Consider the following 24191-nt stretch of genomic DNA (forward strand, 5'->3'; position numbering starts at 1 on the left):
ACGGGCTGGGCGCGCCTGCTCGCCGGGGCGGGGCCGGCGGGGCCGGGCTCCGCAGAGCCGTCCGGGGTGCGCGCGTCCCGGAAGGTCGGTGCTCTGGGGTGCGCGCCGAGGCCTAGGAGGCGGGAGCGGGCTGCAGGGAGGCCTTGCGGGCTGGCGAGCGGCCCGGGCCGCGTGAGTCACCAGGCCTCTCCTTTCCGCCCTGGGCCGGAACGGTGTGCGGGCGCGCTGTGCGGGCGGCGGGAGAGCGGGGTGGAGCAGCGGCCGCCTAGGCGCTGAGGGTGTTTGGACTCCTCCCGAACCGAGCTGTTGAGGAACTGGAAAGCCAGAAGCCTTAGGACATGTGGGAATCCTGGCCCCCGCCGGCCTTTAAGACTTTGCACAAGGTTTTAATTGTTCTGCTCCACTATCCAGCGATTTTGAGGTAAAATAGTTATGCAAAAAGCATTGCTGTCTCTCTCGCGTGCCACTTTTTTTTTTTTTTTTTTTTTTTTTTTTAAGTCAGAATCTCACTCTGTAGCCCAGCTTGCCTGGAACTCAAGGTAACCTGCCTGCTTCAGCCCTCCAGGGCTAGGATTACAGGCATGAGTCACCACACCCGCACATTGTCGTAACTCTTCAATTGGCCTGGTGTGTCCCTCTTTTTTAGGATCATGTCCTAAAGTATGATAAGGAAACTAGAAATATGATAACGTTCCCAGAAAGGTCTCTCTCTCTCAATATATATATATATATATATATATTATATATTTAACTTCTGAGACTGGCTTTATGGATCAGGCTGGCCTTGAACAGCTCAGACATTGTTCTGCCGCTGCCTCCCGTGAGTGCTCAGATTAAAGGAATGTTCCATGGGGCTATATATATGTGTATTCGTATATATATGTGTATATAATTTATATATGTATGTTCACAAATATATTTTACATATATATGCTTTAAATGGCCCAGGATCTGATTTCTAAGTTACAAATTTCACAAAGTAGTCAGGCTTTGGTGCTGCTTACCGGGAACCTCAGAACCTGAGAGGTGGGACCAGGAGGATTGAGTTTAAGGCCAGCCTGGGCTACATGAGACACCCTTTTTTTCTTTAAAACAAACAAAAACGAAGCTATAAGAGAATTTAGTTTTACCAACACACACACACACACACACACACACACACAGAGAGAGAGAGAGAGAGAGAGAGAGAGAGGTGCTTGAAAAGGTCCAATAACATCCTTTAAGGCAGGCTACCAAATGGTGCATTATTAGTGAAATCACCCCAGAGCACACTGGCAGTTTGGTAAAGCAAGTGTTGTACTTATGACATCGTTCATCCATTATGTGACTTTATAGTCATCTACTAAACAAGGACGAGAAATTCTTAGTTCTTACAATGTTTTGTAAATGTGAAGTGACAGCCTAGACCAGTTATGTTGCATTCGTTTACCTCAGTGTGCTCTGAAGCACCAGTGCAGCTTGTGTCTAACCTTACTTTCTGAGAAAGTGATAACCATTAATTATATTTATGTTGTGTTTTTTAGGAAAAAGGTTCTCTGGCCTGCACTGTGACTTTGGCTTGATGTGAAAAAGATTAAGGTACCAAATTTCCTTTTCACTTGATAATATTATCTCACCGTATGATTTTACATTCTAAGAAACAACACATGCCACCCAGAACCTGAAGTTTCAGAAGAATAAAACCCTCAAAGTTTTCTTTACTTATCTAAAATATGTATATTTGTTCCATGTAGCCTTAAACTTGACTGCTTTGTAAAATCTATGAATTATTTCCAAACTACAGTTTAATTATTCATAGTCATTTCCATTTCAAAAAGAGACCAAAATTTAACTTGAAAAGAATTGAGTCTTTGATGGCATTGAACAAAGACAAATTGGTTTTTTGCCTTTGAGGTTGATAGACTTTTCCTTGCTATTTTATAGTCTTGCTCTGATCCAGTGTTCTTTTATACTTTCAAGTACTTGAAAAAAGATTAGAAGAATGTTGGAATTTAGAGATAGCGTATAAATATATGAGCAGAAAGCATTTGAAGATTTTTTTCAAACTCTTTGAAAGGGTTGTATACATTTTCTTTTTTCTTTTTTTTTTTTTTTTTTTTTTTTGGTTTCTCAAGACAGGGCTTCTTTATGTAACCTTGACTGTTCATGACTAGCTTTGTAGACCAGACAGACTGGCCTTGAACTCATAGTGATCCGCCTGCCTCTGCCTCCCTGAGTGCTGGGATTAAAGACATGTGCTACCACACCCCGCTACATTCGTTTCAATGGAATCATTCAGTATATGATCTTTAATGGCTATCTTGTTTCACATGACATGTTTTAAAAGTATATCAATGTAGCATGCATCACTAGTTCATTGCCTGATTGTATTATTCCTTGCTTTTTCTTTTATGAATTATCACTAAGCTATAACCACAATGTCACTTTTTTCTTTTTCCCCTTTTGAGACAAGTTTGTGTGTGTGTGTCCTGGAGCTAGTTCTGTAGACAAGGCTGTCCTTGAACTCACAGAGATTCACCTCTGCTGGATTAAAGGCCTGCTCCACTACTGCCTGACAACTGTCACTATTTTTTTTTTTTTTTTTTCTTTTCTTTTGAGACAGGGTTTCTCTTTGTAGCCCTGGCTGTCCTGAACTTACTTTGTAGATCAGGCTGGCCTCAAACTCATAGAGATCCACCTGCCTTATTCCCTGAGTGCTGGGATTATAGGTGTGTGCTACTACTACTTGGCAACTGTCCTATTTTTTAAATTATTTGGTCACTGATAGACTTTTGGCTTATTTTGAACAATTAGGAATAATGTTATGAACATTCTTATACACGTTTTTGTACAAAGTACAGATATTTTTCCATTCTCTTCTTTGTTTACTTGGGAAGGTAATTGGGCTGTGTGTTAAGTTTGTGTTTACCTTTTGGAGAAACTGTCAAATTGTGTTCTATAGTATCTACACTGTTGTAATTCCCATTGTCCTTGTAAATGGGTTCCAGTTTCTCTCCTCACCAGTGTGTCTCTGTCTTCTTGATTATAGCATCTAGTGGGTGTTAAGTGGAATCATTTCCCCATCCTTGAGTCTGAAAGTCTGATAATGCTGAGCTTGAGCATCTTGCCGTGTGCTTACTGAACATTGCTTTGCGGACATGTGCGTTCATATCCTTAAAGTTTGATTATTTGTCTTTCATTGCTTTTACCTTCTGCCCACTTTGTACATAGGATCTTTCTATGTAGCCCTGGCTGTCCTGCAGCTTGCTATGTGTACCAGGATAGCCTTGAACCTTCAGAGGTCTACCTGTCTTTGCCTCTTGAATGCTGGAATCAAAGGTATACACCTCATACCTGCCTCCTTCCTTCCTTCCTTCCTTCCTTCCTTCCTTCCTTCCTTCCTTCCTTCCTTCCTTTCTTTCTTTCTTTCTCTCTCTCTCTCTTTCTTTCTCTCTCTCTTTCTTTCTTTCTTTCTTTCTTTCTTTCTTTCTTTCTTTTTCTCTCTTTCTTTCTTTCTTTTTCTCTCTCTCTCTCTTTCTCTTTCTCTCTCTCTCTTCCTTCCTTCCTTCCTTCCTTCCTTCCTTCCTTCCTTCCTTCCTTCCTTCCTTCCTTCCTTTCTTTCTTTTTCTTTTTCTTTTTCTTTTTCTTTTTTTTAGACAAAGTCTTATTTCATAGCTTAGGTTTGGCTAGTAACTTACTGTGTAGCCCAGTCTACAGCAATCTTCCTACCTCAGCCTCTTAAGTACTAAGCATACAGGCATGGGCCTTGATGCCTGGATTGTACTTTTATTTGTTTATTTTTTGAGACAGGGTCTCAGGTAGCATAGTCTGGCCACAGACTGACCTTTTAGCTGTGGATGACCTTGTACTCCTGATTCTCTTTCCTCTTCCAAGTGCTGGTATTGCAGGTATGGGCCACCTCACTCAGTTTCCTTTTATTAAAGAATGATGAGAATTTTTTGTTACTCTGGCTGTAAGTCCTTTGTCAGATATATGTTTACAAGTGTTTTTTTTTTCCGTTCCAAGTATTATCTTTCCTTCATGTATGATGTGAAATGTTTTAATTAAAATTTTATTGTAATTGTGTGTATAGGGGTATGCCTGTTGCAGTGCGTAAGTAGAAGTCAGAGGACAAGTTTCAGGAGTAGGTTCTCCTTCTACCATGTGGGATCTGGGGATCCATTTAGGTCATCAGGCTTGGCAGCAAGCATCCACTGAGTCACCTCACTGGCCCTCGTTCATGTTTATATCAGCACCACCCTGTCTTGATTACTGTAGCTTGTTTTTTTGTTTACAGACAAGGTCTCATGTAGCCCATGTTGGCCTCAGACTTGCTGTGTAACTGAGGCTGGTCTGCCCCAACTTCTGAGTGTTGGTTTATAGGTGTCGCCCTCTCTCCCTCTTCCTCCCTTCCTCCCTCCTCCCCCTCCATCCCTCTTCCTCCTTTCCTCTCTCCCTCCTCCCTTTCTCCTTCTTCCTTCCTTCCCCCTCTCCCTCCCTCCCTTCTTCCTCCTTTCCTCCCTCCCTCCTCCTTTCCCTCCCTCCTCTTTTCCCTCCCTCCTCCCTCTTTTCTTCCTTCCCTCCCTCCTCTCCCTCCTTTCCTCCTTCCCTCTCTCCATCCTTCCCTTCTTCTCTTTTTCCCTTTCCTTTCACTATAGCTTTGTTCTATACTCCAACCTTGTTTTTTTTTTGTGATTGGTTCTATGCCACTTGAATTTCCATATGAATTTTAAGATTTTGTTTATCTCTATAAAGAATTCAGAATTTTAATGAAGATTATGTTGAATCTATAAATAAATTTGGGACAGTTCTGAAAAGTTATATGAGAATGGAATCCTGAAATTTGGTAGAATAACAGAACTGCTGTGCCAGTGGTGAGCATCTTTCAAACTGAGCACTTTAGTATCAAAAATTGAATTACAAATCATAAAGACTGCAGTAATATGTTTTGGATTATATGTCTGTACATATCTTACTTAAGTGTTTTTGTATAATTACCTTTTAAGGCATCAGTATCATTCTAAAATAAAATGTGTAGTAAACTTAATAAAAATACAATTTGACTTTCTTTTGTGTGTGTGTGTGTGTGTGTGTGTGTGTGTGTGTGTGTGTCCCTATTTACCTGTAGTCAGGATGAACCAGAACTTGATGTCTGTCTGTCTTAGCTTTCCAGGTGCTGAAACTGAAGTCTTGCATCATCATTACTAGTTTGTACTCCTTTAGGCAAATTTACTGCTAAATAGTTTATTTTACTATTTTGTGACATGCTCTCATTGTATAGTGCAGGCTGACCTTGAGTTTGATCTGCAGCATAGGCTAACTTTAAACCTGAGATCCTTTTGTTTCTTCCTCCCAAGTATTGGGTTTATAGGTACATGCTGCCATGCTTGGCTTCCTTTATTCTTTTAAATGTTTTTGAGATTGGTCCCAAGTAGCTTATGCTGACCTCAAATTCATATGTGGCCTAGGTTGGCCTGAATTTCTGACTTGCTGGTTTTTGCTTCTCAAATGCTGTGATTATGCCAGACAGGTGCCACCAACCAGACCTAGGCTTTTTGATGTGTTTTAAATGGAATGTAGAAAATTAAACTTCTATTTGCCCTAGAGGTCAGAGGACAACTTGCTAGTATTTATTCTGCCCTTCCATCATGTGGGTCTTGGGAATTGACCTCATATCACCAGGTATCAAGCACCTTCATCTGCAGAGTCACTAGGCAGCTGGTTTTTAACTGCTTATACCCCTGCTCCTGAAAATATTAATCATAATAGTAATGATTATAGCTAAAATTTATTAAGCTTTATTGTATTTCAGTAATCTGGTGTATATTCCACTTTTTCCCCCATCTGCTCTTTTGCCTTCCCTCCTGAATAAAAAATGAAAAAAAAAAAAAGGGCATGACTTCTCCCAAAGCATGGAGGAGATTTTTGTTGTAAGTATAAGGGAGAAAGCTGGCAGAGGAAAGAGTCCAGGCTGAACATGGCAACAGACTAAAGTTGACCATGAGAGGAGAGTGGAGGAGAGAGACCAAGAGTGAAGCCACCAACCAAGAAGTGGCCTGGGCCAAGAGACCAAGAGACCCTCATAGCCTGGCTAGATTATATAGGGATTAGGATGGGGGAAGGGAAGCAGAAGCCAAGCTCCTGGGAGGGAGCGGTTTAGGATAGGGGCCTGGGTGAGAAGTGCTAGAAGGAGCCACAGGTACTGAGTGATGCTGAGAGAGCTGGCCAGCATCTGTGTTGGCACTTCACCTTGTTTCTGAGACCTAACACCTGTATTCTCCTCCCTTTCTATTCCATTTCCTTCCTGTGTATTAGTGAAAACCTGTGAAAAGGAGGAATATGGGGATCTGATACAAATGTCAATGATGTTAGTTGGTTTTTTCGAAAGTAATTTAAAAAAAAAGGTTTGTTACTATCTTTTAGCACATAAAAATCCTAATAATGTCAAATGATAGGGTCTCACTTTTTATAGGCCCAAGCTGGCCTTAATCTCCAACAAGCCTTAACTTGAGATTCTCCTTCTGTGTTTTATAGACATATAATACCAGCAAGTTTGCTTTTATAGAGGATCAATTAGTAAATAGAGCTGTTGTTGAAGGGATATTAGACCTTAGAGGGCTCCTCTACCCCAGCTAGTTCCCAAACAATTGATACAGAGAACTTTTATCATAAAAATTTTAAAGCATAGTAACTGGGGCAGATACCAACCTTCTAAGCTATTTTGCTATTTTCCATCAATATATTCTAAGTTACTTGCCATAATTGTTCCTGCCTGGGCTGCTTCAGTTCCACCAGCCCAGCCCTCATGGCCACCTGCTTATAGTCCATACTGCCCCATAATGACTTCTTTTCTTCCGGCATCCTTTCCCCCTTCCGGGAACCTAAGCTCCACCTACTTCACTTCTGCCAGTTATAGGCTTCTAGCTATTTTTATTTACTAGCTAACCAACTTTAAATTGGAGAGTAAGGTTTATAAAACATCACTTGGTGTACATGAGAATGTGCTCATCAGGATAGCAACCAGATCTTGCCAGTATTTAGCATTTGAATACATAGCACCAGACCAACTCCCAACGTAGAGCTAAGGCAGACATGTTGGCACATACCTGTCATTCTATCACTAGAGAGGCTGAGGGGGAGACTTGTCAGTTTGAGCTATCCCATAGGCTAGGGAGTCCCAAGCTTTCAGCATTCTGTACTTGTTAGGTCAAGGGGCTGGAGAGGTGGCTGAAAGGTTAAGACTGAGCTGTTATTGCAGATGATCTGTGTTTGTTTCCCAGCACCCACATGATAGCCCTCAGCCATATGTAATTCAATTTGTAGGGATCCAGTGCCAAACTTTGGCCTCTACTGATAGTCTTCACATGGTGCTCATGCAGACAAACAGACAGACAGACACACACACACACACTTCCAAAGAAAAAAATTGCTGGTGTTAGTTGGCGGCGGCATATGCCTTTGATCCCAGCACTTTGGGCAGAAGCAAGTAGGCAGGTCTGAGTTGGAGGCCAGCCTGGTCCAGAGAGAGAGAGAGAGAGAGAGAGTTCCAGGACAGCCAGGGCTATACAGAGAAACTCTTTCTTGAAAAAAAGTTAGGTCATAACACACATACACACAATAAATAAATGTAATAAAAAATAGTTTAAGGCTACTTCTCTCCTCAGCAGAGAGAAAAACACACCCTCCTGTGTTCTTCCAATAAATCTCTTGTATGAGGTTTGTCGTGCAGTGTGACTTTGTGGTATTCCTTGTCTTCTGACTGCCAGGATGCCTTACCCCTCAGAGCTGTAATACTTACAACCAGGTCTTTTATCCTGAGTTCTGGAGTGAGCAGGTGGGAAGCAGACAATTTTAAACTACAAGGCGGCAGTTTGCTGGGCGTGACCAGCGCTGCTGGCTGACACTGGAAATGTAAGAAGGGAGAACCTGGACTCCTTCAGTAAGAACAGTTCATCATGTCCTGGGAACAGAGAGACCAACTGACTGCTTTAGTGCCCACAGCCCTGTGAACAGAGTGAGGAGCAGCAACATCGTACTCTGTGATGCAGGGTTATAGCAAGAGAAGGAAGTCTCAAGGGTAGGGAGCTCAGCAAAGGCCCCTGTCCTTTAGTCTCTGGGCAGTGACCTCAGGGACAGAGATGGGACCATCCAGAACTTAGCTCTGAGAGAGCAGCAGTTTCTAAGGAGGAGTTTGCATTATTTAAGTTAGGCGGGGGAATAGCAGGAGAACATTGAGAGGGAAGGAAACATCTGCTAGCAGAGGGAAATAAACAGGATGCTGTGGAAGTCAGGAAAACAGAAAGAAAAAATATTTGAATAAAAAATTTAGGTCAATTTAATATTGAGTTGGCATTTGAATGGTAATGAAGAAAGCTAAGTTAAAAGGTAGGTCATATCTGCTAAGCAGTTAAAAGACATATCTGAAAAGTATACTAGAAAGTAAAAAGTACTTTTTCCTTGATCATGGAAGACTTATGGTAGAAACAGAATTTTACTTGGAGGCATAGATGTGAGTGTAATTGTACTTGCTCCTTAAGAGCAACAGGAGTTTTCAAAAGGCAGAAAAGATACAGGCAGTGACACTGATGTGCTGAGTCAATGAGAAAGCAGGGTTAAGACTTTCGGAACTGGATAGCACAGATATTTGCTAGTGAGTTTAGTTAGGCTGCTTTGGCATATCCAAATAAAAATGGTTTAAGCCAAGCCATAAACTAAGATAACTGTTGCCTATCAAGAAGCCCGGAGACAGGGCTTTCTCACTGTAAGTACAAAAGGTCAATGATAACGGCAGATACTAAAGTACTCCCTCTCCTGTTTTATATTCAGATAGCTAGTGATATTTTTCCTAACAGTTATAAGATGGCTATCTCAGTTCCAGGGTTCACAGGCAGCTAAGTACTAAAAAGGAATAGCAGTTCCTACCCCTTTCTTAGTGCAGATAACCCTTTCCACAGGCTGTGGTCCCTCTTCAGGTCTCTTAGGTCCTAGTACCTAGGTCTAAGTTACATGTCCATGACCTGGCTTTGAGGAAGGCTAAGAGAAGGCCACTCTCCTCTTAAGTATAGGCAGGCTCTACCAGCAAGGACATGTGGAAGAAGTAATTACTTAAAAAGCAACTTTCTTAGTTTGCTTTACCTTTTTGTGATAAAAATCGATGAAAAACAATGTGGAGAGGAAAGGCTTTATTTGGCTTACACATTCCAATCACAGTCCATCACAGAAGGAAACCAAGGTAGGAACTTCAGCAGATCCTGTGATGAAATGCTGCTTGCTGCTTATTGTTTTGCTCTTTGTGATTTGTTCAGTTCTCTCTCTCTCTTTTTTTTTTTTTTTTTTTTTTTTTGAGACAGGGTCTCTTTATGTTGCTCTGCTGTCCTGGAACTTAGTATGAACCCCATGCTGGCCTGAAACTCATAGAGGTCTACCTGCCTCTGCCTCCAGAGTCCTGGGATTAAAGGCAAGTGCTACCATACCTAGTCAGCTTGCCCTCTTACACAGGTTCAGGGGTAGCGCTGCCCAAAGTGGGCTATACTCTCCAACATCAGTCATTAATGAAGAAAATGCCTTACAGACTGGCCTTACAGGCCGACATGATGGAAGCATCAGTTATTCATAAACCAACTATTTTCCAAATAAAAGACAGTTAGATTTATAATAGGCCTTAAAGCACTAAAGCTGGCAGCTATCAACCCTCCTAGCTATCTTGTCTGCTTCCCATCCAAAATCCCAAATATTTGCACATGTTCCATTTGGTCTGCTTCTGCTCCATCAGGCTGTCTTCAGACCAAGCTCCTCTTGGTCATATGCTCCTGGTTACCCCCTGGCGACCTCCAATCTCTTCCTTATCTCCGTCCTCTTCCTCTTCTTGTGGTCCTCCTGAGACCCCACACCCAGGAACCTTAGCTCCTCTGCCCAGGCTGTCAGCAACTTTATTAATCAGGGATAATTGGGGAGCATTCCTTACATGACATGGATACAGGTTCAACATATATAACAATGCCCATGGCAGTAACCAGATCTCAGGGTATTGAAATCAGCATAAATCAGCATCTGAACACATAGTGCACAAAGATCCTCCTCCAACAGATCTGACACCCTCGTCTGGGCTCTCTGTCTCTGCCTCTCTGTCTCTTTCTCTCACTGTGTGTGTGTAATGAAAAGAATGTAATAGGCTGGTAAGGTGGTCCCAGCGTGTGCAGGGTCCTGGATTTGACCCCAGCTCCACTGCCACATTTTAAATAATGATGTAGCTTACCGGAGAAGCAGTGGTGACAGTGGTAAGAGTGTTTTTAGTGCAGTGATGAGGATTGAAGTCAAGTAAAGAGTAAATTAAACATGCACAGTGCACCAAAACAGGTTGTGAGAAATTTGATTAGAAAGAAAACAAAAATTTGAAGGTAGGCAGTTTTCGTGTGATCTTAGAGGGGTTAAAAGGAAGGTTTGCTTTGAAAATGGTAGACATTAGCAATAAGTGCTTCTAAGAGTGACCATTTGGGAGGGAGAGGTTATTGTAATGGAGATGCTGTACAGGAGTGTGTGAGGACCAAGGAGATGGTACCTAGGCTTGGAAGACCACTTAGAAGCTAAAGAAGCAAGTCTGGTTTAGGACTTTGAAACAGCAGGGGGATCAATTTTCTTAGAGACTAAATAGATTCAGAAAGTCTAACTTAGAGATGTAAATTTTGTTATCACCAGGACTAGGTAATATAAATAGGGTGAGCAGAGTAAACAAAACAGTACTGGGGGAGTTTCTGAATCTAAAGGTTGAATAGAAAGAAGTTATCTGAGCTGGTAATGGAGGAGAGGAAATTATTGCAGAACCTAGGCAAGTACTTCACCATGGACTTACACCCTCAGCCTTTTTAATGACCCTATTCCTAGTTGGGTTTGGTGTGACAGCAGCCTAAGGTTATAGGAAGGACAAGCTGAGTGTATCTAAGACATTGAGAAGAAAGGGGGAGTTTTGAGAAGGCTTTGGAGAAAGTGCAGGCAGTTGGAATGAGAATTGGGATAGTGTATTTCCCACTGTTCTGTTATGTACAGTAGTTATGTGAGTGATTTTTATCTGAGAAGGCAAGTTAAACAATTCAGCTGGTCTTGGCATAAATTCTGTGACCTAGTGTGACACAAGGTATAATGTGGCAAGAGGTTACAGTAGTAAATTTTTAAAGTGATGGGCTTTGAAATTAGGCTGATAGAGAATAAATAAAACCAGAAAATATTGGGTGTTTTCATTCAAGAGTTGGAAGTACAGCTGCTGTTATGACAGAATGTAGGATTTAGCTATTGAATGGATTTCTGAAATGGAGGCAAAGTGGAGGTTTTTAGTGTCGAACTAAGAGGACTGTAACCGAGGTTTTAGAGGAGTCAGAGGCAAGCCAGGGAGTGTGGAGACTCTGAACCAGGTTGCAAAGTCTTTCGCAAATAAGAGTGAGCAGGTCAGTAGGTAATGGAAACACATGCTTCAAGTTAAAAAACAGGTGACATAAACCCCAGGAAAGTTTCTTTTGTTTGAGAATAACAAATGGATGATGAACAAATAATGGTTTCTGTGGGCTGCATATTTGAATAGGAGAGTGATTTTCAATTAGACTTAGTTAAGACAAGATTTGACGTGCTAGTGAAAGAAGTTAGTTCAGAGTCAGAATACTTGTTTACTGTTGAACAGTGTCGGGCGGTCTAGCTTGGGAGGTTGTGTGCAAGGAAGAGGAGAGGGAATATGTAGCACAGGAACTAGACAGAATCACAACAGGAAAGGGAATTAATTGTTGGGAGTTATTTTTGGAGGATAACAAATACAATCATTTTAGATGTCAAAGTGCCAGTTAATTTTGTGGAGACTGTTTATGCTGGGAGGCTGAGGTGCTGGTTATGTAAAACTATAGAATGGCACTGTTCCCAGCTCTGCTTACGAATGTTTACCGTGATTTGGCTTTTGCTTAGTGTGCCATAAAGTGCCCTACTATAAAGCTGTTTTATTCTGGCGAAGCTCGGCTTTGAGTCATGAGAGGGCTTACAAGGAAGCAGCTGGTGCTCATTTGAGTTTTAGGCTTTAGCAATCTTGTCTGTGAGATGTGTGGATGGAGTAACTTAGAGTGAGAAAACAGCGAGTGTTTTGGCAAAGCCTGATACCTCGTTAAGCAGGGTTGTAAAGAAGCTGCGTCCAGATGGCATAATGGCTGGGACTATCACATTTCGTGATCTGTTTTATTTCTTAGTTTTGCCTGTGTAGATGTGTATGTAGTAATGCACAAGTTACGGTGTTGGTCCTTTGTTGGTCAAAGGACGACCTTTGCGAGTCCATTCTCTCTACTGTGGCATCCAGGGATTGAACTCATGTTGTTCCATTTGTATGGCAAGTGCTTTTACTCTCTGAGCTATCTAGCCACTCCTCTTCCTGTGTTTCAATTCCATTTTTTTGAGAAAAGGTCTGTAGTCAGGCTGACATTCAGCTTTCAGTATAACAAGATGACTTTGAATTTCTGAAGTTTCTGCCTCTCCTTTCCCAGGGCTGGGATCTTACACATGTTTTTTTTTTTTTTTTTTTTTTTTTTTTTTTTTTTTTTTTTTTTTTTTATGTGGTGCTGAGGGTGGAACCCAGGGCTTCATACATGATAATTGAGAACTCTACCAACAGTCACATTCCCAGCCCTGATTCATTATCTTTTTCCAGAAATATAGAGTTAATGCTAGTGCAGGAATATTTAAGTCAGTTACGCTCTAGTGTAGCCTGAAGTACCACATATCTGAATATTTTTTGAGTGGTAGTTGTGTTAATTATCTTTATTCTATCTTTTATAATGTATATTCAGATCAAAACATCACATCATACTCTATAAATATGCTATACCACAATTATTTATTGATAAAATAATTGACTTTTAAAAATGGATCAGAGACTTGCTTGTCTGCTTTTGTTTCCTTTAAACAGCTTCTTGTCTCTTTATAGGGAAACAAAAGTCTGACTTCCAGTCAGCCCCCAAGCACTCTACTTTCACAGTGATGTTGTTGAAAGTCTAGATGTTCTTCATTCCTGCATCTCAGCGTCTTTTTTCTCATCCTGACATGTTCATACATAATATCTATATAATGTATTTTGATCATATTCCTGCCTCATTATACTTTGTTGTTGCCTTCTTTGTCTTCCCACTGATCCCTTCCCTCGTCCCAAACTTGTTTTCCTTGTCCTTTTGTGTCTCTTTGTCTCTGTCTCTCTGTCTCTCTGTCTGTCTATCTCTCTGTGTGTTTGACCCACTGAGTTTAATTGTGTTTGTTTTCATGCGCATAAGTTGGGAGTTATTTACGGGAGCATGGGTAACATACCGATGGCTACAACATTGAAGGAAATGTTTTTCTCTCCCTTAGCAACTATAATTGCCTATACATCTTCAGGGAGGGATGAAGCCTTATGAGCACCTCTCCTTTCCATGATGGGAAGTTGATATACCCAGTCTTGTACAGGTAATCAGAAGATTCTTGCATGTGAATTTAAGAGTACAGCAGCATGCCATGCACAGCACCTTTCCTCTGTCTCTTTGAAAAAGCTTTTTAACCTTATTTTTATTTTATGTGTATGTGTGTTTTGTGTGCGTGTATGTTTATGCACAATGTGCATACAGTGCCTGGTGGAAGCCAGAAGAGTATGTCATTTCCCCTGGGATGGAGTTATACATGGTTGTGAGCTACCATGTGGTTGCTGGGAATCGAACTTGGGTCTTCTGGAAGAGCAATTGGTACTCTTAACTGTGAACCATCTACCAGCTGCTCTTTCATGATGTCCCTGAGCCTTGGAGAGGGTGATACAGATGTCCCAGTTAGGGTTGAGTATCCAACACTCACTTATTCTAAGTAGTTTGACCAATTAGGAGGCTTTGCAGTAACTGTTGCCCACTGCAAAAGGAAGCTGTTCTGACCAACGCAGACAGTAGCACTAGTCTATGACCATAAACGATTATTTAGAAGACGTTATAGCACACACATCATATCCATTTAGCAATGCAACAGTATTTAAGAATTTTTTCAAAACTAGAGATGTATCAGTTCATAAAGTTTCTAAGCAGTCTCAAAGTTGTGTGTCTCCTGAGAATCATTATTACACTAACTTGTGGCATATGTAAAATGTTTTACATTCAGTCATGTCATGAGTTACTTAGAATGAGCACGCTGTTTTTTTTACGGCAGTAAGAGATACTAACATATATAATTCTGCTTTACAAACCAGGAGTAATTTTGTTAGCTGGAAATACTACTTCATAACATGTTTAACCATCTCTGCCTCTTCCAGAATAATAGATGATATTGAAAAGAATTCACATCTCACATTTTTTTCTTTGTAATTACTAGTCTAGTTTGCCTCATGTTGTTGTTTTTTTTTTTTTTGTCACTTGTTAAAAGTTTGGACTAGCTGGGCGGTAGTGGTGCATACCTTGAATCCTAGCACTTGGGAGGCAGAGGCAGGCAGATCTCTGAGTTTGAGGCTAGCATGCTCTACAGAATGAGTTCTAGTACAGCCAGGGTTATACAGAGAAACCCTGTCTCAAACAAACAACAATAAAAGCAACAACAAAAAGTTTAGACCAAAGACAGGTTGTTAAGATAACAGATGAAGCAAATTTGAGGGAATAAAGTTTTGTTTTTTGGTTTTTTGTTTTAGATTAGAGCACAGTGTTTATTTGTAGTTTTATAGTTTTAGCATAACAAAATTTACCCATACCATGTCAGCATTTTATTCCTTCAGTATTTTTCAGGGTTTTTTTTTTTTGTTTGTTTGTTTGTTTGTTTACATCTGTATTATAGACTTTTTTTCATTAAAATAGTTGCTTTAATACAATATATTTTATATTTTGCTCATATTCCCCCCATACATTCTTTTATTTTTCTTGTTAGATATCTTACTGATGGCATTTTTGTTGTTGTTGTGCTAGTGTTTTTTCTTTTGTTATTGTTGTTTTTTGTTTTTTAATATGGAGAGTCCCACTCTGTAGCTGTTACATGAGTTTTCCTGGGGAGAAACAAATATCTAGATAGAGCACCAGCAGCAAGCAGAGAAATAATACCACCGAAGTCCAGCTTGATGAAGTGAAGAGCCTATTGGGAACACTTACTGTGATGACTCAAAGGCAGCTGCACCACTGAAAAGCCCCACCCTGGCGTGGAAGGTGCATCCCTGGAGCTTCATGTGTAACTTTCAGCCATCTTCTCCCCATCAATAGCTATCACTTGAGTAACCTTGAGGAAGAATCTTAAGAATTTTGTAAGTTTTAGGTATTTCCTGAGAGTATGAATTGTCTACTTCCTGATCCTAAATCTTGTAAGTTTCTTTACTTTTTAATTTTTATTTATTTATTTTTCTTTTTTAATCTTGAGACAGGGTCTCATTTTGTAGCTCTGAATTCATTACATAGACCAGAATTCATCACATAGACCAGACTGGCCTCAGATTCAGAGTTTGAGTGTTTTTGTTTCTGCCTCCCAAGTGCTGTTATTAAAGGTATACCACTACTTCCTGATTTTTTTCGGTTTGAAGGAAATTGTTGCATCATTATACCCAGGGTAGCCTGTAGTTCCTAGCCCAAGTTGACCTGGAACTTGGGACTGTCCGCTGCTATCAGCCTGCTAACGTGCTTGTTTGTTTTTTAAAAGACAGTAACTAGTTTTCTTGAGGCTTGTACTATGAAAAAGATTCCATTATCAAATACATTTGGGAAATCCTATATATGTCTTCGGGCACCTCACCTCCACCCCCATCAGCAATTCACAATGAATATCAGTTTTCTTCCAGGTTGATAAAGGTGCTGGGAAATGGTATTACCAATAATCTTCTCAGGTTCTTTTTAAGCGTCTCTCCTTGGGCCTACAAGTGTGCCCTTTCTTTCCCTTATGGCAAGCTGTTTCTTAAACTTATGGCTAAGCTAAAATGGAAGTAAAACCCAAGGTAACTGGATGGTCAGTTCCACAGGCCTCACAAACCCAGTTTCCTGCTCATAGTGAGTGAACAGCTTTAATATTAAATCCCCTATTTCTCAAAACTTGTTTGGATATAGACATTATTTTTCAAAACTTAGTCAGAAATCAGTCATCCCTGAATAGATCCCAAGAATGATGCCTAAGTCAATGTGCACTGGTGATTGCAGTCTTTGCAATAACAATGTTTTGGGGTAGGACTTGGTTTTTAAGTTAGCATATAAAGTAATGAGTTTCATTATGGCGTTTTCATATATTTGTGTCATTAGACTTTAAAACTGGTTTTTCTTACTGGGTTTTCTATTCATAGTATTCAATGCTATATTTACTTTATAATTATTTTTTTCTAGTTGAACCTATTTTGTATTCTTGTTCACAATGACCTTCCTAGTAAGTTGTTTTGCTTCCAGGCAGGCCTGGAACTTTCTGTCATTGAACTTGAACTTCTGATCCTGCTTTTCTGTTAAGAGTAGTTGAAGTTGCAGGCAAGTGCTATCATGCCCACGTTATCTGGTTTTGGGGAATGAAGTCATAGAGATCTGTGCTTGCTATGCAAGCATTCTCAGCTGCATGGCTAGTCCCTGTTTTTTTTTTTTTTTTTCAGACAAGATCTTGCTATGTAGTCCAGGCTAGCCCCAAACTCATATTTTGCCGTAACTTTTCAAATGCTTGGTATACAGGTGTGTACCACATTAGTACTTCCTAGGATTTTTAAATGCTAAAACAAACAGATTTATTTATTTTTATTTTAAGTGCATGATGTTTGTCTGCATGCATATGTACTATGTGTGTCCAGTGCTTGCAGGGGATAGAAGAGGTCATCAGAGCCCCTGGATCGAGTTACACTATGTGAGTACTGGGAAGGTGCTAGGAAGTGCTGGGAACCAAACCTGAGTTCAGTACAAGATTAGTAAGTGCTTTTGACTGCTGATGCATCTCTCCAGTCCTCCAGTCCCCTAAAACATTTTTTTACAATCCAAATTGGTGTTTCATTCTGCCTTCTCTGTTCAGTCATAAACTTTTAGTGTTTATGTGTTTTAGTGTTTAGAGATCCTTGAGATGATCCAGTTCATCTTCTTTGTTATATTTCCTTAATTTTGTGGCAGGGTAAGAAAATGACAGCCATTTTGTAAGCTGCATTTGAGTTTGGAACTTTTTTATTAGTGCTGTAATCTTAGAAGAGTTACTTCATTCTCAAAACTTACTTCTTTGTCTAAAATAATATTTCGAAGACTGGCTCTGAATCAAATAAGAGGGCCAGGAAGATGGCTTAGCAAGTGAAGACTCATGCCACTAAACCTGGAGACCTGACTTGATCCCCAGGACCTACATGGTGGAGGGAGAGAACTGACTCCCACAGGTTGTCTTCTCATCTTCACATGTGTACTGTAGTGCATATGCACACTCATGCACACACACTCAAAATGTAATTTGATTTTTTTAAACAGGCCAGAAAGATGGCTCAGTGTGTAAAGGAGCTTACCACCAACCTTACCGAACAACCTGTTTGATCCCTGGGACCCATATGATGAAAGCGGGGAGCTGCCTCCTGCATACTGTCCACCTGCCCCCCCACTCCACAATAAGTAAATAATGTCATTTAGAAAGAGTTGAACAAGAAGAGCAAAGAGGCTGTTGGAATTTAAAGGCCAGTTATGTTAATTCAAGCCTTTAATTCTAGTACTCAGGAGAAAGGCCTCTGTGTGTTCAAGGCTAACTTAGTTTTACATACTGAGTTCTAGGCTAGCTACAAGTACACAGAGAGACTCCGTCTCAAGGAGAAAAATGTTTTTAAAGGAAAAAAAAAAGACTTAACTAAGGAAATTCATGTATTATCAAACATATTGAAGGTTCTCAGTCTTAATTATCCTCCTCCTTGCCCTAAGGGATTGCTCTCAATTTTACTACATGAATGAATTATGAAACGCTTGGAAAGGAGGAACTGTGCAAAGTAGTTTTAGGTGTGAACTTTCTCAGGTTTATGCTGGCATCAGCGACACGTCTCACAAAGTGATGTTGTCATGATAACCGCAGGTTGTATGGAGTTAAAACCAGTTTTCTTCTAGCTTTCCAACTGACATAATAAGCGAAACCTAAACTTGACTGGGTAAACACAGACCTATTTATTAGCTCACCTATTATTAATGCTAAACTAGCTTTGGTGCTGACTTCTCGAGTTCTTTTTGAAATGTCACTGTTGCCATTTAAAACCTGATATATCTTCAGAAGCTTCGTAGAAGGTCATGGCTTAAATCATCCTCCAGAACATGTGAAGTATCTTTCCTAAAATGGTCTTACCCATTGGTATGTTCAAAGTCACACATGTAAGATGATGCACCATGGGTACCTATTTGCTGTTTGTGTTTATGGGCAGTACTGTGCTAGTGTAACCTGAGAATGGAAAGTCATTTAAAACACAGCCATAGTAGCAAAAATCTACAGAAAGCTTACATTGTACACATATTATATCCTCAGCTGAAAGAGTATGGTTACTGGACATTTTAGTACACACTTGCAGCTCCAGCATTTGAGAGGCTGAGACCCGAGGATCTTGAGTTTGAGGGCTACATATGAGTTTGAGGCAGTAATCTAGGCCACAGAGACTTTGTCTCAAAAAACAGAAAAACAAAACAAAAAAACTAAAAAACCTTCCCAGCTATCAAAGGATGCCCAGATGGAAATACTGCTAAATCTTATTTCTAATTCTAAATCTGTCACTTTCATTTTCTTTTTATTTATTACAATTTATTTACTTTGTATCCTAGCCCCCTTCCTCATCTCCTCCCAGTCCTACCCTCCCTCCCTCTTCTCCTCCTATGCCTCTCGTCCCTTGTAATTTCTATGATCTTGATAGGCCTCTGTTTTTCAGTTTCCTTATACATAAGAAAGGTACCAAATTACCTACTTTGTTCTAATAATGACTCTTTAGCCATGTAATCAGAACATAGACACACAACAGAAGCACATAGGGCTTTGCGTGTTTTTCCCAAATAGCCTATTGTGTTCATCAGGAATGTTCTTTTCAATGTCATTTTCCTTTCATTCCCTAAACATTTAGAAGCTATATATTCAAGGGAGAATATAAAATCCTTAAGAATTAGACTGAAAATACATTCCTTTTTGGTCCACTCAGAGAGTTTTACAAAAATGATTTTATGTCTGACAGATCTTGGTTTGAATCTTCCATTTGCAATGTTGGTGCCATGACAGTAGGCAAATTATTTAAGCTATCTATAAAGTGTTGTGAGACTCTGGGCTGGAGAAAGGCTCGATGGGTAAGAACTCTCGTGGATGCATGAAGACCTGAGTTTGCATCCCTAGCACCATGTGCAAAGCTAGGCACGGCTGTGTTGTATATGTATGCCTTTAACCCCAGCACGGGGGTTTGTTTTTTAGCCAAGGCTGTCCCTTCTTAACTCATGGTGTGCCTTCTGGAATTTTGATGGAAAGTCCATTTATCAATTTTGGTCATATAATCTTATCTTCATTTTAACAAATGCTTATATAGTCTGAATTTATATAAAACAAAATCAAAAAGAAAAAATAAATAGGTTTTAATGAAAGTACAGAATTTTAAAGCAGAAAGGGTTATCAATACAAATAATACTTATGGAAGTCGAATATAGTGCCATGTACTTATAATTTCAGCATTTGGGAGGCTGGGACAAAAGCATTACCATGAATTAACTGTCACCCTTGGCTACATGATGGACACGAGGCCAGTTAGCACAGACTACACAGCAAGACCCTATCTCAAAAAAAAAAAAAACTTCTTCCCCTGCAAGAACCAATCCCCCCAAAAAACAAAACAAAACAAAACAAAACAAAACAAAACAAAATAAAACAAAAGTCCACCAAAAAGAAGATCTTAGAGTCTTAGAGTTGAACCAGGCCAGCCTAGGCTTCATAAGATCCTGTTTCAAAACAAAAAGAATATGTTATAGACATTTAATGCTCCCTTAGCACAGCGGTTCTCAACCTGTAGGTTGTGACCACTTTGGGGATTGAATGACCCTTTTATAGGAGTCACATATCAGATATCCTGCATATCGCATATTGACATTATGGTTCATAGCTAGCAAAATTAGTTAGAAAGTAGCAATGAAAATTTTATGTCTTGATCACCACAACAGGAGGAACTGTATTAAAGGATCACAGCATTAGGAAGGTTGAGAATCGCTGCCTTGGAGTAATATAAATTAAAAAAAAGAAAGGTCACAGTGTTTAGTCCAGTGTTTAGCCTCAAATATATGGTCCTCTTGCTTTAGCCTCTTAGTTGTGGGATTATGGGCATGTGCTACCACACATACCCATAAGGCTAACGGACTTCCTTTTAAGGTGAGTTTTTCAAAGGTGTTATTTTCTTTCTCTGATTTAAATTGGGGATTGAATGCAGTGCACATGCTGGGCAAAGCTCTTTACCATTTTCTTAAAAATTTAAATACGAAAGTCAGTATCATTGTGAACAATCAATAGTTTATCTACTAAATTGTATAATTAACTAGTAGTCTTTAGTGATTTTTCAGTTATTTTTATGTCTAAAATGATCTATGTTGTCTGTGAATGACTTTGTGTCATATATAGCTTTGTCTACTTAGATAAAGTCAAAATATGGATTGTTAGATCTGATTTAGAGAAATATTAGATTTTACTGAGGATTTTTGAATAAATATTGAGTTGTAATAGTTTTGGGAGGAGGGTTTTTTAATGTTTTTTTTTTTAATATTTGTGTGTGTGTGTGTGTGTGTGTGTGTGTGTGCATACATGTGAGATGGTGCATGTGTGGGAGCCAGAGGACAGCTTTCAGAACCGGGTCTCTCTACCATGTGAGTTTTAGGGATTAAATGAAGATCACCAGGGTCAGCAGCAAACCCCCTTGCATGCTGAGGCTACTTGCTAGCTTTTGTGGGCCATGGGCCTCACTTTGCGGTAGTGTAGTTTGCAGTTGATAATCATCTGTACTAATTTGAATTGTGCATAAATGCAGATAAAGAGTTGACTCAGATAAAATATTGATCATGGCTGTTTTAAATTCACCATACTGATAAAGCAAAAAAAAGTTAGGAAAATTTGGAGGTTAAGTTTTATATTATGAAATCTCAACAGAATGACTTATGCATACTTAGTCAGATCATTAGATATAGCAAATGATCTGACCAAAACATGATTTCTACGTGGACTACCTGAATACACTTTAAAGTGTATTCCAGCTCTGGTCTTGCTGATGAGATCAAGGAAGATGTTCTTTCAAGTGGAAATGGTCATGCATTTTCCTGAGACACTGCTTGGTTCTAGTAGAACTCTGAATTCTCATTCATTACTCATTAAACAACCATTTTAAATTCCTCATAGAAGGCAAGCACTATGCTGCACATTGTGTTTAAAACAATCCAAAGATAAATACAACAATTATGATACAGTTTGTAATCTTACGTTTGTGCACTTTTTTCCTTCTGTTTGTGGGGAGCACAAAATGTGTGGCTGAAAGTTATCTAAATGGTTATGTCTATTTCTTTAATTCCCAATGGTTCTTAGTAGGTGATATATAGGCTTAATTGGTCTTTGTTTATTCCCATGACCTTAGCTTTATTCCATCACTTCAAAAACTGTTTCTCAGGTTTTGTAGTGAACTGTAAGTCTCCGTGGAGAATACAATCTATGTGTAAGATAGAGACTTTACCTATGGTAGAATGTACAGTGCTTGCTTCAGCATTACTGAGTTAATGTATAGTTGGTACAAAGTTTTATCTTTTAATGACTAACTTGTTTAGTGAGAGTGAATGATTGATTATGGCAACGGAAAGTATCAAATTCTTTAGACACCATCCTTCAATATGATAGGTGTCTTTATAACTAGCTTTCATTAATTTTTAAAAAAATCTTGGCTGTAGAACCTTAGACTGTCACTCTCCTCTTCTGTTCATTGCTTTTTTTGAGATAGGGTCATATGTAGCCCAGCCTGACCTCAAACTTGGCATAAGCCAAGGAGGACCTTTCTGATGCTTCTGCTTCTTAAGGGTTGGTGTTAGAATACTTTAAAAAATTTTCAATTCTGTTTGTTTTTTGAGACAGGGTTTTTCTATGTAACCCTGGCGTCTTGAAACTTGGTTTGTAGACCAGGCTGGCTTTAAAATCAGAGACCTGCTTGCCTCTGTTCCCAAGTTCTAGGATTAAAGGCATTTGCTATCACTGCTCGGCTTGAAACTTTTATAAACTAAGGCATACATGAAAAGGATAGAGGCTTTGAGTCTTTGAGTATACTAGATAAGTGTTACTGTGATAATTGCATATCTTAATATGAAAATTATAATTCTTTAAAAACAGTAAGTTACTAACATTATTAATATTTGTATTTAGCATTGTAGTAACTGCCATATGTACATTAGTTGAAAAAATTGACACCTAGATTTTACTTAAGATACTTATTTTTGTTTTATGTGCATGAGTATTTTGCCTGCATATATGTCTGTGTGCCATGTGTGTTCAGTGCCTGTAGGGACCAGAAGAGGGTGGTGGATTCACTGGAACTGGAGTTACTGTCTGTTGTGAGTCACCATATGAGTGCTGGACCCCCCCCATTATTTTAGGCTTTGTAAAAATTGCACAAAGGGTGCTATTAATATACCCACTTTACAGACAGAGGACTCAAGGGACTGAAACCCAAGATTTCTGTTGTTGGTGCCATTTACTTAACAAGAGTTTTGACATCATGAAAATAGTGCAACTTCTTTTTCTCCTTTCTCCTTCAAACTCACTTGTTTTATTATTTTATATCTTGCAGGGCAGTTTTGTTAGATATGGTTTCCAGAGGTCAAGTTTAGTTCCCAAGTTGGGTTTTATGCCTTTATTACTCTGGGAAAGCCTTCGGTACTCTATTCCACCCTTTTTATCTTCATCTTTTTTCAAAGCTGTGTGGTTTAATGAGTCAAGTGACTGTCAGGGATTGTTAAAAAGTAATCCTCAATTTCTTAACACTTAGTTTACTCAATCTAAGAAACTTTATATCAGTTGTCTACGTTATCTATTTTTTTCATTTTGTTTTGTGTTAAAGACGTGACTATAGCTCAGGGTAGGCCTGAAACTTAGTATATAGTTCAAACTGGCCTTGAATTTGTGATCTTCTGTCTTAACCTTCTGCATTCTGAAATTACAGGTTAAAGTCTCCATGCCTAGTTTGTTATATTCCTTTTAAAAATCTAATTAACTTGTGTTTTAGCTTCTTACATAATTAAAGGGAAATATTTTAAGATTATACCTTTGAAATCCTAAGGTATTACTGTATCTTTTTCTAAACATTGGAATTCTTCCTTTTTACTTAATTTCATTGTTCCTTCTGGAGTCCTCTTTATTAAAGCTAAACACCAAAATTACCAGTTTTTGCCACCTAATTGTTTACAGCATTTTGTTTTCAAAAACTATGAGGATCATTTTAAAGAATGATGAATGGTAATTAGCAAGCATTTTGTTTCCAAAAACTATGAGGCTCATTTAAAAAAAAAATGATGAATGGTAATTAGCAAGCAATGAGTACTATCCTTCATTTTCACTGAGAACAAGTATTAATTTTATCATTATAAAGAGTATATACATTTTATGCTTAGAATGGAGTTGATAGTAAGATTAGAGGAAGTAGTAAAAGACTTGGCTGGAAAAGTAGACATGATAAAATATACCATGTTGCACAAAGAAGGTGACAAGCGTTGCCCAAGTTTTATTTTGCTTTTAGTTTTCTAAACTCCCTTAAAATTATCTATTCTTTTATTTAATTGCCTCCAAAACAAACTAAAATAATTTATAATCTATAAGTAATCATTTGCTAAGAAACTATATCTAAGGATATAGTGACTGATGAGAAAAATAGAATTCCTGTCCCATGGACCCTAACCTTCAGTGGAGGACACAGGTAAACAGTAGACTCTCAGATGAAAATGAGGGCTGTAGAAGCAAGAAAGAAGTAAGTAAGATATAGGGGTGAGGGGCACCTGGAATCTTTCCTTCCTTCCTTCCTTCCTTCCTTCCTTCCTTCCTTCCTTCCTTCCTTCCTCCTTCCTTCCTTCCTTCCTTCCTTCCTTCCTTCCTTCCTTCCTTCCTTCTTTCCTTCCTCCCTTCCTCCCTCCCTCCCTCGCTCTATCCCTCTCTCCCTCCCTCCTTCCCTCCCTCCCTCCCTCTATCCCTCCCTTCTTTTCTTTCTTTCTTTCTTTCTTTCTTTCTTTCTTTCTTTCTTTCTTTCTTTCTTTCTTTCTTTCTTT

At 39.3% G+C, this 24191-nt stretch overlaps 1 protein-coding gene across 5 annotated transcripts in view; it reads left to right on the top strand.

Moving 5' to 3' along the window:
• The first annotated feature begins 48 nt into the window (after window positions 1-48).
• Window positions 49-24191, top strand: part of Shld2 (shieldin complex subunit 2) — an 80686-nt gene continuing 56543 nt past the window's right edge. For 2 of the 5 annotated variants that reach the window (XM_055607971.1, XM_055607976.1), the window contains exons 1-2: window positions 128-421; window positions 1524-1578. The gene's annotated coding sequence lies outside the window, so the exon portion shown is untranslated. Of the gene's footprint in view, window positions 85-127; window positions 422-1523; window positions 1579-13344; window positions 13441-24191 lie in introns of those variants that run through there. The other 3 variants (XM_055607974.1, XM_055607972.1, XM_055607975.1) reach the window with 3 other exon arrangements.

The sequence above is a fragment of the Psammomys obesus genome, unplaced genomic scaffold (assembly GCF_907164565.1).
Source record: "Psammomys obesus unplaced genomic scaffold, mPsaObe1.curated_primary_1811, whole genome shotgun sequence".
Lineage (NCBI taxonomy): Eukaryota > Metazoa > Chordata > Mammalia > Rodentia > Muridae > Psammomys > Psammomys obesus.